We start from the raw sequence: 16354 nt of genomic DNA, 5'->3' as shown, positions 1-16354 counted from the left end.
ACAGGACGTTGGTGGCCAGTTGATATTGGCATGTCGCGAAATTATTCGATCTTTAAAGAGCTCTCTTAATAAATTAATTGTGGCTCGGGTGGTGTGTAATGTTGCTCCGTCCTGTTGAAACCAATTCTGTTCGAAGTCTCCACCATCAAATGCAGGCCAAAGAAAGTTTGTTATCATGTCGCGGTAGCGCTCTCCGTTGACTGTCACAGTACGCCCCCCTGTATCCTCAAAAAACTATGGACCGATAATTCCACCGACATGCAAACCACACCACACAGTCACTTTTAAGGGGTATAATGGCACCTGTACTAATTTCTAGGGATTGTTCTGACACCAGAAGCGGCAATTTTGCGTAATTACAACGCCACTAAGACAAAAATGGGCTTCATCTGAAAAGATGATTTGTTTTCCAAAATCGGCATTTTGTTCCAACTGCAACAGGGCCCAGTCGGTAAACGTTCTTCGCAAACCATGGTCAGCAGGCTTCAATTCTTGAGTTAGAACCATCTTATATGAATGAAGGCCTAAGTCTTTCTTCAAAATGCGCCACAGAGACATTGGTGAAATGCCTGATTGCTGAGAACGGCGCAAAACAGACACATTGTTATTCGCGTCAACACTTTCTCTTGCAGCGGCGATATTTTCAGCGGTCCTTGCACTTTTTTGTCGCGTTGGTGCTTATTATCCAGAAGAGTGTACTCCCGTTCAAACTTATTAATTGTGCGCCTTATTGCAAGCTCAGAAGGCCGTCCACGATGGCCAAAATCTTCTCCAAGAGCACGATAACAGGCTCTAACCGATTGCGCATTTTCGTAATACCTTTTCACGATAGCTATACGTTGCTCTTGACTTAAACGATTCATGATGAAATGTCAAAGTATACTTAACACAACTGACGCTTGATCCGCGTTTTGATATATACCATTTTGCGTACATGGCCCACTAAACTTCTATCACTTCTATTGGTAGACCCATTGTATCAGGGCGTTATATCAGGAGATCTAGCAGGCCATTCTATAGGCCCCCTTCGCCCTATCCATTTATCTGGAAACTGGTTTTTGAAAATGTCGGTCAGGAATTTGAACATCGCCTATATCATTGTTTAACCAAAAACGGGCAACATTTTGAACACTTATTGAAATAAAAACTGATATTTTCATGTTTTCTATCTGAAGAAATTAAGATAAACAAAGATTTTTCTAATTTTCTCGAAAACGAATCGACCGATTTAAAAATATCAAACGTCAAAATAAAAAAAATCGAAAGACCTTTTAAACAAGCTATTACTCGATACCCCTTGCCATTTAAAATTTTTAAGGTGATGACCCTGGGGGGCAGATGGTGAAAGGGGGTGAAGTAATTTTAGGTTAGAAAGTTGTCCCCCTTGACAAACGTTTTGACGTATTTCGGCGTTTTTTTTTAAACAGTGGTTTTCGTTAAAGCCGTGATGGGAAGTTTTTAAATGAATACCCTGTATAGCTATTACATAAGAATCAAACAGAGAGCAAAAAACTTCAAGACAACACAGCGATAGTTGCCGAAGGCATTTTTTTTAAATTTCTTCAATCAGTTTTTTGTCGATATTGCATACAAGATATTTAGAACTTTTGACAATGTCAAATATCAACGTTCTATACTTCTAAATTAAATAATAGAAGATTTTCCCATGTTTGCAGCCGTGGTGCAAGCAAAGTTCATTTGAGTCGCTCCACTGCTTGATGGTCAAATGAACTGATGCGATGTCACTAAGGATCTACTTAGAGTTCCTATTGCACCATAGAGCTGATGTGTTATCAGCAAACAGCATGATCCCTTCAAGAGTCAAATGGAACAACAGACTGCGTACCAGAAGACTCATCAAGATATTCAGTTTTAAAACAAATAAGTCACACGCGAAGTTCTGCAGCCAGTTCTCATACACTTAAAGGCCTTAGACAATAGCATACTGGAGTAGTCAAGCAAGTTGAAAGAAGTTTTAACTACTCAAAGAGATTTTTACACAGATGTAAATAGCTCTCGCACGTGCGGAGCTATTTACATCTGTGATTTTTACTCTAGTTTAAGTTAATATTTTATTGTATTTTTGGGATCTGTACATTATACATGCATTTATCTGTACATTACACATGCATTTTTCGTTATGTTTTAATTGAAGGAAAGCTCCGAAAATAAGTTAAACATACCTTGATTAGTGTCCCATCTAGAAAAAGGTATCCCTTTACCAGTATGTTCACTAGTTTAAAAAAAAATAAATATAAAATTGACTTATAGTTTTATGAACTATAGCCATCCTACCATTGTAAAGAAAACATTATTTTTGCTAACTACAGGCAAGGAATAAGTCCTGGAAAATAACTTTTAAATCTCTTTGGTGTGAGGCTCCTAACAAGATATAGAGAAAGCTTCTGCAGCAATGTTCTGGGACTTACTTAGCAGCCCCTATTATACCCGGGAGAAGTTATATATAAGAATATATATACTGTTTCAAAAAAAAATTTTGTATACTTACCAAAATCTTTATCAAATTTCAAATTAAAATCAAATTTGTTTCTCTCTACAGGAATCCAAATTATCTTTTATGAAAAGTCGCAAATATAAGAAGAAAAGTTTAAAAAAGGCGTTATTTTTCTAAAATGTTTATTGTTATCCCGAAGATGCTAACATCGTTAGCGAAACACGTGTCGAGTGTAAAATAAAGCGTTTTGGTTAGTGGTAAATTTGCCTTGGAATTTAAGTGTTACACCAAAGGTTTTAACCATGGGACTGTTCTTTTTCTAGTTTTCCCACTAGTTCAGATAAAGTTGATAAATATAAAATTGTATTATATTTAAAGGATTAAATTGCAATTGCCACCCATATATAGAGCAATTAATATTTTTGATAGCTTTAAGCAAGAAGAAAATATACTAGATTGACAAGAAATTTTTAACACAATAGTAGGGGCAGCTAATTTTTAGTTTTTGTTATCAATATGAAATGGATATGCTTAATAAATAATTAACGTTTTTTATGAATTAGTTGCGTGTTAAACGTTGACTTGCAAAACAGTTTAATAATATATGCGGTCTAAAACATCTGAAATAACCCTGTCATGTCATTGTTCTAGACGCCTTATATTATTTAAAACTACCATATAAATAAAATTTACATGGTCTTTGCATTGTATAAGTACTTTACGACTGAGTACATCAAACAAGTTTAATACAAACAAAAGAAAGTAGTAAGACAACTTTGAGATGGAAGTGGGTTAGCCGCCTAGACAACTTGTTTTTTTCGACTTTTGAATTACCTCATGTCTCATGAACTGTTGACGTTTGTAAATATTTAACTTAAAACAAATATATGGGGGCGGCATGTAGACATTATGTAAAAAAAGAAGGTGGCCAAATGACGTGAAAGAGTCATGTTACATCAATGCGTTTATCGATAATTTAGCTGCCGATCCGAAAAGTAATACCGAAAATTCATGGTTTAAAATCATGACAACGGTGCGTGACGCCTAATCATCGGTCCCATCAGCTGTAATTATTGAAACTTCCTCCCAAAAAACAAGTAAAAATGATCAGTTAGTGTACCATAAATCCATTCATGGGACGGACTTTACATCGTACGGATGAAATATTCGATCGTGGTTAAATTATATGGTAACCAGAACATCTTCTGCTTTTTTCGTCGTCTTGTTTTTCTTCTTCTTCTTCTTTTGACTTCATCTGATCCTCGTGCAAAGTGCGCGCACTTGTGCCCAAAGCGAGGAATGCTATCTTTATGGCCACGGAACCTGCTCTATACTAAAAGGTGGCCCCAAGATGCTAATGTAACGGTAGGTAGTTGAGATAATGTTATGTGTATGCTTATGTGGTTCCAACGTTAATTTAGCCACACTCTTGTGTATAATAATTAAGAAATATTGCCAGTTGGTGAGGCTAATTTGGTGCGAAAAATTCCAAACGGAGGAAGCAATTTAAGTAAGATATATTTGGCCGTAGGGGTTCAAAAAAGATCAAGTTATTAAAGTTTTAAATTAAAGAAAGGTAAATATTAGGTAATTATAATTAGAAAATCTCAATACCATTGTAATCAATACTATTTTTGTAGGATATTTGAAGTTTCTAAATATCCAACAATAGTGCAGAAAATTCTTCCAAACCACATTTTTTTAAATTCTTCCTTCCCAGATTCCCATGCGGCAGAGATCTTTTCAGAGGGTTGTATTTGTTTGACCAAATTTTTGAGAACAACATTTCTTAAAGACATTGAACAAAGTTTGTAAGATTTACGTTTCAGTTTTGAATTTAATAGATCTGGGTATCCATCAAGCCAATGTCTTATGTCTCGTGAAGGATTGAATGCAGTTATTACTAATATAGTCTTAAAATTTTTAAACGCATTTTAGGAGTTATATGAAAAATGGGACATACAATTTGGGTGAAAACTTACGGATTACTTGTATATTCTAACAACTAACTTAGAAAAACAACCTGATTCGACGACTGTAGATGTATTTATCAATATTATCTTTATGGATCTTTAAGTACCTAATTTTTATAGAAATGAAATCAATGTATTTTAAATATCTACATATAATATTCTCGTATTATCCCATGATTATCCATGGGGGCTTATAAAAAATTAAAATACGCCACAACTCGCAGAAGTTTTAAGCTGTGAAAGAATGGAAATAGGTAGGTAACTAATCAGTATGCGACAAATTTATTTAAAATTAACTTAATGAAATATTTAATTTAATTTTTTTATTTTGAGTATGAAATCTAATGTTCAAATACTAAAAGTTACATATTGAAACCATTGTAATCACTTATTAGGATAATATGTTTATATATTAAATGAGATTATATATTATACATGACTTTAAATCTGATCTAATAGTACACCCTTGGCCAACGAATACCTTGGGTGCGGAAATCAATGTATTAACATTTTTAACTTCTGACAAGTCTATGTCAGAAGTTAAAAAGAGAAGGATAGCCCTTCTAATAATCCTCTAATAACTTGAGAAGGCCGAGATTTTTGTTTCGTGTTAATGCATGGATATTGTGGCATCCAAAACAGATATTTGCCAGACGTGTTTATAATGCCCTATGTATTGCTTCTCTTTATTTGTTTTCATGATAAAAAGCAGCGTAATTCTATACACTCTAATATAGGACTTATTTAATGTATGCTTGACACTTTTGAAAAATCTAATAACATCGTACAGACGTCATTTAAGTTACTTATTTATGATTTATTTATATTTTTTGGTTTTACTTAAGAACTAAGCATTGCGTTTTTAGTTATTCGATTGTATCTTATTAAAAAAGAAAAAAACTTCCACGATAATATTTTGAATTTAATTATCTAAGCCTTTTTTATAAGCATGTATACCGAAAAATATATAGATTTTAAGTAAAACTGAAAACCGGATCAAATGGGACCTAAAAAACCCACCCCTGAATTAAATAGCACTTTGCAGTTGTATAGTTCTTAAAGTTCTATTGAACATATAAGACAAGGAAAACATTTTAACGTTTCTTTTACCCCTGTTTTTTTTACATATTCAATGCCCTACTCTGACTTTTGGGAATTTCGATTTCTTTTAACATGCACTCTCCAAAATATCCATAAATTAAACTAATTGAAGCTGTTTCTTGGAGAGAGTTATCAATTTTTACAATTTACTCTCTCAATAAAGGTATGACTTATAGTATAGTCCGGAGCACAGTTTATTGCTTTTTTAAGTTTTTAATGCGTGACTTTAAATATGAAGAAGCAGCATAAAGTCAAAACATTTTATTTCCAAAAATCTCCATTGCCAAGTTTTAAAGGTTGTTTATAAAAATTTAAATCTGGTCGTTAAAATGACACATTTTCTAAAAATTATTTAACAATTATCAAAGTCGGGTTTTTTTAATTTGGTAATAAAGGCTGAAGAGATGTTATGGCCTAGCCAGGTAGTAAGAAAACGTCTAACGCCTGTAAACGAGGTCATTTTTAGGTAGATTTTGGGCCACAGACGTCTGAAGATCTAAAATAACGTTGTACGTTATAATACCCAAAAAAAAACTTCATTAATAAATTATTTAGTTAAAAATAGCTGAAAAAAGTACCATATTGATAGGTTGATTGTGGCTTTTTAAAACTTTTATAGTTTTCATATAGTATATAGTAACATATTAAAGGAAATGCACCTAATGCTACCATCTTTATGGGCTTATTCTGAATTTCAAATATTTTGTTTTTAATTTTTGAGAGAATTAATGATGTATGCCGTTCATTTAATCTTTAATATGCAGTTTTATTCTACAGTATTTTTACTAAGCAATTATTTTAAGAAGCTTAGTAAGAATAACGGAGCTAAAGGCGGATTTTATAGATCATGGCATGGCAACACTATATTTACCAGACTCTAAAGTTATTATGAAAATGTGAAATATTATTTAATAGCTTATGAAGTTTATGAAATATGACGATATTTTCCAGAATTACCCATTTTGTATATATGGTTAAAAAGTTCATATTTTAATGAAAATATGATCAAACATGAAAAATTATCGTTAAACATGAAAATAATCACTTAATTACATCAATTATATTTTTCCCTTAATCAGTTTTAGAAAACTTGCCATACTACTTACATACCTATTTTATTTTTCATTAAAAAGCTGCTTTTTTTACACTTTTACGATCTCTCCATAAATTAAAAAAAAAACTATCTTTAAAATTAAGTCACTTCTTCACGTAATTTAGTCAATAACTATCTATAACTATTTAGAACTATCTTGGTTAAAAAAAAACTGTTATTTTTGAATGAAATACTTCAATAAACAAATTTAAATAAAAAAGCAAATAAAATTTTAATATTCATTTTCCTTTGATGTAAATTTCCGGAAATCTTTTACCTGTGTGATTCATAAACAAGTCAATTCAATTAATCAATCAAATTTAACAAACCAGTTGATTCACGCTATTTTTTTAACATTGAAAGGCCATTTTTTTGTAAGGTTCTTGATCTAAAAACAAGAATCTAGTGCCTCTTAATAAAAAAAAAATTAAGAGTTAAAGGTTAATCTACTCCTACCACTTCTATCACTTTTCCTGACATTGAAACCCTCTATGGTGTTTGATAAAAATTTTTGCCCTTCTAAAGTATCAAATCTAATAATTCTGATATATTTTTTATTAAACAAAGCATAATGTCTTGTAAATTTAATTAAATTTATTCAACCGATTGATGCAATTTTATGCTAATACCTATAATTAATTATAAGTAAAACAAGCATCGTAACATTACGAACGTTTAATGCGATTGCGAAATAAAACAGCAGCAAATTGATTTAAAACATTTAAAGGAGGCAATATAACAAATGCGTTTTGTAGTTAACATATTCTCGACCCAATTTGTTACATCTAGTCATGGTGATTAGCGTATAAATAACGAGGAATCATCCAATTTAAATTGCGAACATATTAGACGATGACTGGTTTCTGTACGAGTTGCCTTTCTTAGTTCAAGGCATAGTCGACGTAACTTATAAATTGAAGAATTAGACACAAATATACATTATTAAGGTACAAGGAGAGATGGTACCGTTAGGAAACCTGTGCCGTGGCGAGAAAGTCATTATTGTCCTGAAGCTTTAATGTATAGATTGAGTGAAGAATTTAATAGAAGGAAATATAAACATCTACGTCCTGTAAAGTTATGACGCATATAAAACCAACATTAAGTTCAATTCAGAGTTACTATGTGCAGAAGTTAAAAGTACCATCAAAAGAAAAACGTTATTTTTTTTCAGAAAATGCTTTATTATTTGCAATCTTTAGCATAAACGCATAAAAAGAGTTTTTTAAAAACCTCAGCCTTACAATGACTATATTTGAAACCACATCTTTAATTATATTTTTAGTTTATTGATTTATTTAATCCTCTCTATTATTAGGACTGATTTTTAATTTCGCAAACGTGTATTATTTATTTAACTGCGGGATGTCAACCTTATTTTAGGGCTTAGTTCATGTTAGGGATATCAAACCATCAGAAGCATATTCAGTTAACACACATTTGCTTCGCCGCTCGGCTTTGAACACAAATTTGAACAAAGTGTACATTGATATGATACCAAGTATGTTACGAGTCAAAGTAACCTGATAATCCAGGTGTGTAAGACGAAAAACGCTACTTCGCTAAACGCTACCATCTTCGGTGGGTCCACTTGTGCAGCAGACCCTTCATTGACTCGACCGCAACGCATTTGGCGATACCAACTATGGGTTCCGGCCCCATCGGCACATTCGCGGATCCCAGTCTGGCAAGAGAGTCCGCTTCCTCATTACCTGCATGGCCTGCGTGGCCAGGTATCCAGACGAGCTGGACCCTGCATCCAATCTGTACCAGTTTTTTCAGGACTTTTGTGCACTCTAGTACAAGCTTGGAGCTTACCTTTGTGGCCGTGATAGCCTTAATGGCAGCTCTGCTGTCCGAGCATATTGATACGACTGTATTGCGGTGTGTAGGATTTTCTGTCCGCATTTTAATACAGCGAATACTTCGGCCTGGAAGACAGTGGCGTGCTCGCCCAGCGAGTATGCCCTACTGGTATATGGGATCCCACTACAAAGCCCTGATCCAGCTCTGTTATTCATTCTGGAGCCATCTGTGTACCAGATGGTCCCCTATTTAGCAATGCAGGTCTATTGGAATGCTGCAACTCCTCTCTGCCTGCAAAGTGCGTAACGAATCCCTCGCAGTCCACAGTCACTAGAGCCATGCAGTCACTGCCCATCAGAAGGAGAGGACATTCCTGTATGGCCCGATACCAAATATTTGCGTGACCGGTCTCGCCAGCACGTAGTTCGCCGAGGACGTATAGCCTGTACGCAGTCCTCATTGCCTCGAAGACGCCCGTCCTTTTAATAAAGGCTTGCACGTTGTTCCAGTCCAGATCTTTAAGATCTTCCCGCTGGAGTGTCGTTGCTCCGAAAATTTTCCTTCTCAGGCGACTTCACCTATCACAGATACCTAGTATGTGGTATGAAGTTTCCTTCCCTGTACCGCAATTCGGACAGAGTGGGCTTTCTCTTATACCAAGAAGGTGTAGATGCCTGTTTAGACTGTTGTGCCCGGTCAGGATTTCCACCAAGTCTTTGATACTTTGTCGGGTCTTTGTTAGCAGTCGCCTTGCTTTAGAGCCGTCATGGTCTGGTATCATTTCCTTGGCCTGTCTACATCCTTCTGTCTGGGAGATTTGTTTTTTGCTTTTTTTTTTTGAAGACCGAGACACGGTTCGGGGCCTACGAAGAGGTTAACGGAACCTTGTCTTGCCAGTTCGTCGGCCCGCTCATTGCCCTCAACACCTTGGTGTCCTGGGACCCACCTCAGTCTCACTTCCTTGTATGCTGCAAGCCTTTCCAATGCGTCTCTGCATTCCTGGACTAGCGCTGAGCTGGCCCTGGGTTTCTGAATCGCCTTTAGGGCAGCTTGACTATCGGAGTAGATGCAAATCCCCCCGTCATCTTCCAATGCCTCTCGTTTGTTGGCTACTTCAAATATAGCAAACACCTCTGCTTGGAAAACTGTGGTGTGTTTCCCTAGCAGGAAGGATTCCTCTGTGCTACTTTCCATCCTGTACACTCCGGCTCCGAATTGGCCACTGAATTGGTGCTTTTCATCCATGATCCATCCGTGTACCAGGCCTGGAAACCACTTGGCTCTTTAACTTGGTTCGCCGACCATTCTTCCCTTATCGGGATTTCGACTTGAAACCCCTTCTTTAACCTTAGTTTGCCACTTTCTGTAGTGAATCTGGATGTCAGAATTAGTATGTTCTTACACATCCTAAGAGCAATCGCCATATGGCCTTGTCCTAAGTGAACATTGCGCCACCCTCCGCTATCTCTCATCCTCTTATACGCCGCCATGGCCTCCCTCTCAATCCAGACTGGGCGGTCCGGTAGCCCAAGAAGAATATTTAGTAGTGCCGCAGGTGAGACTTTATTAAGTATATCTTACTTTAAGTATAAGATTTGTTGTATACTATAAGAGAACCTGTGTACGTTCGTTTTTTTCTCGGCATACCCCTACTTCTTCTTGATTATTCATGAGTATACAAATGCTCGGCAAAAATAGTCATTTCTCCTTTCTGGAATATCTGCAAGTTCTGGATTCAAAATCTTGCTTAATTATACTTGTATACTGAGCGATTTAACATCTTTCCACTAATTCTCAATTCCTAGTCCTCCTGACCAAACACGACAACTGAATATGGATTACCTATCACCTTAAACTGTCTAAGTGCATTCTTAGAGTATTGTGACTGCTTACAAATTTCATCCAATTGCTATACTGGCTTTATCAAGAAGTTGCTCGTTACCAGTATTTCATTAAAAGCATGGTAGATCCGTTATGTGAATGTTAAGGTATCATCCCTACTATTTTTTCAAAATTAGCTTTATAGTAGCTGATGTAAATACTATTTTTATTTTAAGTATACTGGCTTTCCAGCATATTATAGTCTCTTTAAAAAAATAGTGGGCTGGTGGAATTATCGCCTAAGTTTATCTTATAATCTCTTTTGGGTTTATCTCCTAGCCTATATGCTGTTATGAAACAACATCATACTAATAACTTAGCTCTCATGACTGTTTTTGTCTTTTATATTATAAAATAGTACAGTTCAGCTATATAAAAAATAAAATTCAACTAAAATTATGAATATGTAGCTCATTTGTTCACTCGTAATTTAGTACAGTCAATCTGTCATCTAAAAAGTGTCAATTACTTTTGTTCATAATAACGTGACTTTTTCCAAAATTTCGTCCTGAAATTTTTTTTTGCACTGTTTTAAAGATTTTCAACGTATACAACTCAAAAAAGCTCACAAAAATATTGTTTGCATTTTTTTCCAATATCTCTTTATCAAGATACAGCGCGTTTATTTTCCAAAAATTGCATTATATCAATATGAAAGGTACAATTGTACAAATGTTGTACTGTTATACAATTGTACAAAACAAAATGTACGTAATAATTTACTTGGCCTGCTCTATTTCACCTGACGTTCCCGAAGCATGTCATTTACCAAAAAATTGTGATTTTTATTAATAGTAAAATTTTTGGTTTACTTACAAATTTTTTGGATTCTGTTTCTTACGAAAACTACTCAATTTAAAGAAAAATTTCTAAGACAAAAAAATTTAGAATATCATTGTCTAAAATTACTACGCATGTAAGTCAATGAACATGCAATAACACACAAGATAGAGGGCCTCAAAATCACCAAAAATTATTTTGATGTTTTATTGTAAAATGTAATGATTTTTTTTACATTTCAAATGAGAGAGATATACAGACCAAGTTATACAACCTGTTTTATTATTTTCTTATTATCTGGGACGTACAGTAAGCGAAATATGTAAACAAGATTTAATCGCTATTAATTATTCGTTTGATGTGCAACAAAATACACAATCTGTAATGCATTATTAATCATTTGCTTTTTAAATTCATCCTTCTGAACCTTTAAATTCGCCTAAGGAATATTCAGTTACAGGTAAGTACGTAATGTAATACATTGTTACCAAAAACTAATAGTAGCTAATCTGCACTTTATCAAATATGGACATTAAATATACAGTGTGGTGACTTTAACTGGAATAAATTCAGTTAAAACTAATCAAATTTTATCTCGCAAACTTCCCGAGACCCGTCGATTTTTGTTTGTTTATTTTTTTCACATTTTAAGATTTTCAAATGGAAAGCCACTTTTTTTAAACTCTCATTGAAAAGAGCCCTTTTTCCTGATTAAATTGCCCTATTTACTTCTGTGATTATCTAAAGGAGAAATACGAAAAAAAAAACCATTAAATTATTAAAAGTCTCGAAATATTTTGTATTGAATTTTTGGCGTGTTTGTTTATTTTATTGGTATCGAGACATTTCCTGACATTATTGTAGTGTCACTGTTAAAGTGAATTTCAACCAGTTGTTAAATAAGTTAACTTATATTAAAAAAATGCCTTATTTATCCGAATCCCACAAGATTGAAATCTTAATGATGATTGGTTATGGGGACAGAAGTCGTACTCCGCTAGAGGTTGTCCACTTATTCTGGCAGAAATATCTAGATTTGCAATCTATTAACCAAGGTACAGTTAGTAAAATCGAAAGCAGATTTCGAGAAGTTGGGCACGTGAGGGATGTTTCAAGACAAAGCTCTTCTAAAATCAATGAAAACATCCAATTAAATGTATTGTTAGCGATGGAAGAAAATCCGGTAACGGCAGCCAGAAGAGTAGCTTGCGAAAACTCCATTCATCATAAATCTGTGCTAAAAATTTTAAAAAGTGCAAACAAACGACCTTATAAAATGCAACCAGTTCAAGAGTTATTGGAAGACGATCCAGATGGCAGAGTTCAGTTCTGTGTATTAATGATGAACGCCATTGACGAAAATCGCATATCTTCGGAGTGGATCCTTTTTTCTGATAAGGCTACATTCACCCTAAATGGCCATGTTAATAAGCAGAACTGTCGCTACTGGTCTGACGAGAACCCACACTGGGTAAGGGAAACTAATACACAATATCCCCAGAAAACTAATGTTTGGGCTGGCATAATTGGCAGGCAAGTTATAGGGCCCATATTCTTCAATGATACTTTAGCTGGGCAAAGATATGTAGAATTTCTTGAACATGAACTAGTTCCAGTCTTACGTGCCTTATATCCGAGTCAGTTCGATCCAGATTTGTATGATGAAAGATTCTGGATGCAACAAGATGGTGCTCCCCCACATTATGCCCGTAATGTACGCCAGTATTTAGATGACAATTTTCCAAACAGATGGATTGGTAGAAAGGGTGCAATCGAGTGGCCGGCACGTTCTTCCGATCTCACCCCACTTGATTTTTTTCTGTAGGGACATTTGAAAAGTCAAATTTATATGAGCAAACCAGGATACCTAGATGAACTCAAAGAACATATTAGGCAAGAAATCCGACAAATATCTCCAAAAGTGTTAGAAAATGTCAGAAACTAATTTTATTATCGTCTTGGGGTTTGCCAACAAGTAAATGGTGCTCATTTTGAGCATCTTATACATTAAACGCAACTTTTAATAATTTAATGGTTTTTTTCATATTTCTCCTTTAGATAATCACAAAAGTAAAAAGGGCAATTTAATCAAGAAAAAGGTCTCTTTTCAATGAGAGTTTAAAAAAAGTGGCTTTCCATTTGAAAAAAAAAGTTGGGGTTAATTTGGACTCTCCCTGTAGGTGAAAAAATACAAAAACTATCTTGAACAGTGAAAAAAAATAAACAAAAATCGACGGTTCTCAGAAATTTTCGTAGAATATCTCGCGATAAATTTTGATTAGTTTTAACTGAATTTATTCCAGTTAAAGTCACCACACCGTATGTCAAATATAGTTCCAAAAAATAATAGTGCTACTATATAAATATAAAATAATGTATTAAATGTAGACAATTTGGCTCTAAACTTTTTGTGTTTTTGTAAGAAATAGAATCCAAAAAATTTTTGAGTAAACCAAAAATCATTTAAGGAGAGGGAGAATAACACATTTTTTTAGTAAATTACCTGCTCCGGGAACGTTAAGTGAAATAGAACAGTTTCAGTAAATTATTACTTACCATTCATATTTATATAATGCGGTTTTTGGAAAATAAACGCGCTGTATCTCTATAAAGAGATATTGAAAAAAAATGCATATATTATATTTGTAGGCTTTTTGAGTTCTACACGTTGAAAATGTTTAAAACAGTGATAAAAAATTATTTCAAAATTTTGCGAAAAAGTAATTTTAGGTGACTTAAACGCTCTCTATCTTCTGCACGTTTGATTTTACAAAAAAGATCCTGGAATAAAAATTCTAGGCGATTTAATCATAATATTTTTTTTTGTTTTGGATACTTTTCCCTAAAACAAACGGTCGTTACAAAAAATCGATTACAAAAAAAATTTGAGTTTTCCAAAAAAGTACGGGAGAAAGAAATCGCAATTTTTTGTTTTTAGGCTTGTCAAAAGGAACACTAACTTTTGGCAAAGTATCAACATTTTGTCTATTTTTGTCAAAAAAAGTTACAAATTGTCTGTACCAATTGTTGCAAATGGGAGAAAAAGAATATATATTAATTTGTAATTCAGTCAATGTTAAAAAAGATCAACAGCAACTTTTTTTCTTCAAAATTATCCGTTGATTGTCATTACAGGGTTGTTTAGATATTACCATATTGAACTTATAAAATACTCCTTTCCTTCCTTTTTCTTGCTCTACATTAACTTCTTTAATAATCGGAACAAAGAAAATCTGAAACAAATTCTTGAAAAAATATCTTTTTCAAGAATTTGGTTCAGTTTTAAATTTGCTTGCATTAAATTTTAAATAACATATAAGACATAAATATATTATTATCTCAGGAGTTTAAGTAACATGAACAACATAATTTTACTAAACATTATTAGTGAAACGACTAAAATACAGCTATTGTGAAAGTTGCCTTAAGGTATAGGTAATACTCAATTATATTATTGTAGGCGAACAAATTCATTACTTAGTTTATCGTTCGTTGAAAAACCATTTATTCTTAAGAAAATGTAGCAAATGCAGTTTAATATCCCAGGTTAAAATAATGGTTATAAAAGAGTAAAGAGATACCTCATCATTACAAGTGCTACTTTTTCAAAATGCTTCCTTTGCCTTATTAAAGCTATTGGTTGATTTACAGCTAAAGCTATTGTGATTATATATCAAATTAAAAACTTATTACAAAAAGGTTAAGAGTATATCGGATATATATTTGAATTCTTAGGCTATTATATCCTTTTCGAAAGCATGGAAGTATTCAGATTTAAATAAATCTGAAAGCGACCGCGTTCCCGGAACGTTGCAGAAAAGAATGCAAATCGCGTCGTCTGCTCTCGCCTGTCAACTTTGAGTCTCGGGCGATTTCAAGTTATACACGTTGGTAGGCAAGATTTTTGAATATATTTAAGTAAATACCACTGTATGTAGTATTGAATCATTAAAAGTGTATTATTTTGAAATTGATTCTATAATAAAACTAAACTTAGGAGTTCTTATTAAAGCCATATTTGATACATGAAAAGTAATGAACTAATGAGTAGGATAGAAATTTTTCTTTATAATTATCAGGAACATTCAGCCTACTATATCACAAGTTTCAGTTTAAAGAAAACGATTGTTTTTTTCTTGACATCCTCTATTATAGAATAAACCACACAGACTCTTTAATTCACTAGTTGCAATAAGCAAGAGAGTTCTTTTATTAATATAATATCGTACCGTTCTGTTTCATTATGCTGAGAATCGAATATTCTTTGTTATATATGTTAAATTTTAAAGAGCGGAAATTTCATAGAAATATATTTTCAAGAAAGCTTTTATGTTGTACAAAAAAGCTAGAAAAAAAAACTTAATTATTTAACATTTCAAAATCTTTTAAAAAATCGGTATAGTCGAGCCTTTAACAGAAACAAGGGATTTTTATTATCATCATTTAGGCAGATATCATCAGATAGCGAAAATATGTAAAGCCCAGTTATTTGAAAAGTGCATGTATGAGTATCCTGAACGAGGATTAATTGCAATAAAATAAGATTAATTATTTATATATGTTTAACAGTAGAAAAAGTACTGAGTAAGGCTATAGATTTCAAAATTCTTATTTTTAAGGAATCATTGAAGAATATTCCTAGATAATTTTTTTTTAAGAAAACTAACTTGTTTGTTGATGTTTTTTTGTTATTTACCTCCGTATGCAATAAACTATTTTATAGATAAACATCTTATTAAATAACTTTCCAATCTAAAAAGTCCAGCACCTAATATACTAGTACTTATATAGGTGTATGCAGTTGCTAATAAATAAATAGCTTATGGATATGTCCCCATAATATTACCATATTGTTTGGCGTATAATCGTGAGAAACCACCATTGTAAGTAATTCGAACTTACCCACGTTTGAATGCACTAATTGTTTTTACTCAGATACGTTTAAGCGATTTTGATTAATGTTACGCTTTATAGGTAAAGCACAATAAGTATAACCAGTTATTCATTGTGCAAGAGTAGTTGTAGTGGATTTTTCGAGAAACCTACGCGGCTCTAACACATTTATGGCCATTTAGGTTGTTTTATGTAACATTTTCATTCTGAGTTTATATAGGCTAGGAATAGAATTATAATATTATATCTTAAGTGTAGGCTATTTCAACACGTGTTTTGCAAGGTTGTATTGGATTCGACATAGGAATCTGATACAGTATAACTTGTATATGTATATGCTCTTATCATAAAATAATATTGTTTAGTCCAGAG

At 33.3% G+C, this 16354-nt stretch overlaps 1 protein-coding gene across 2 annotated transcripts in view; it reads right to left on the bottom strand.

Moving 5' to 3' along the window:
* Positions 1 to 16354, bottom strand: part of LOC126743315 (myosin-VIIa) — a 65930-nt gene that overhangs the window by 10907 nt on the left and 38669 nt on the right. The gene's annotated exons all lie outside the window — the stretch shown is intronic.

The sequence above is a fragment of the Anthonomus grandis genome, chromosome 12 (assembly GCF_022605725.1).
Source record: "Anthonomus grandis grandis chromosome 12, icAntGran1.3, whole genome shotgun sequence".
Taxonomy (NCBI): Eukaryota; Metazoa; Arthropoda; class Insecta; order Coleoptera; family Curculionidae; genus Anthonomus; species Anthonomus grandis.
This window is presented reverse-complemented; position numbering and strand designations above follow the sequence as displayed.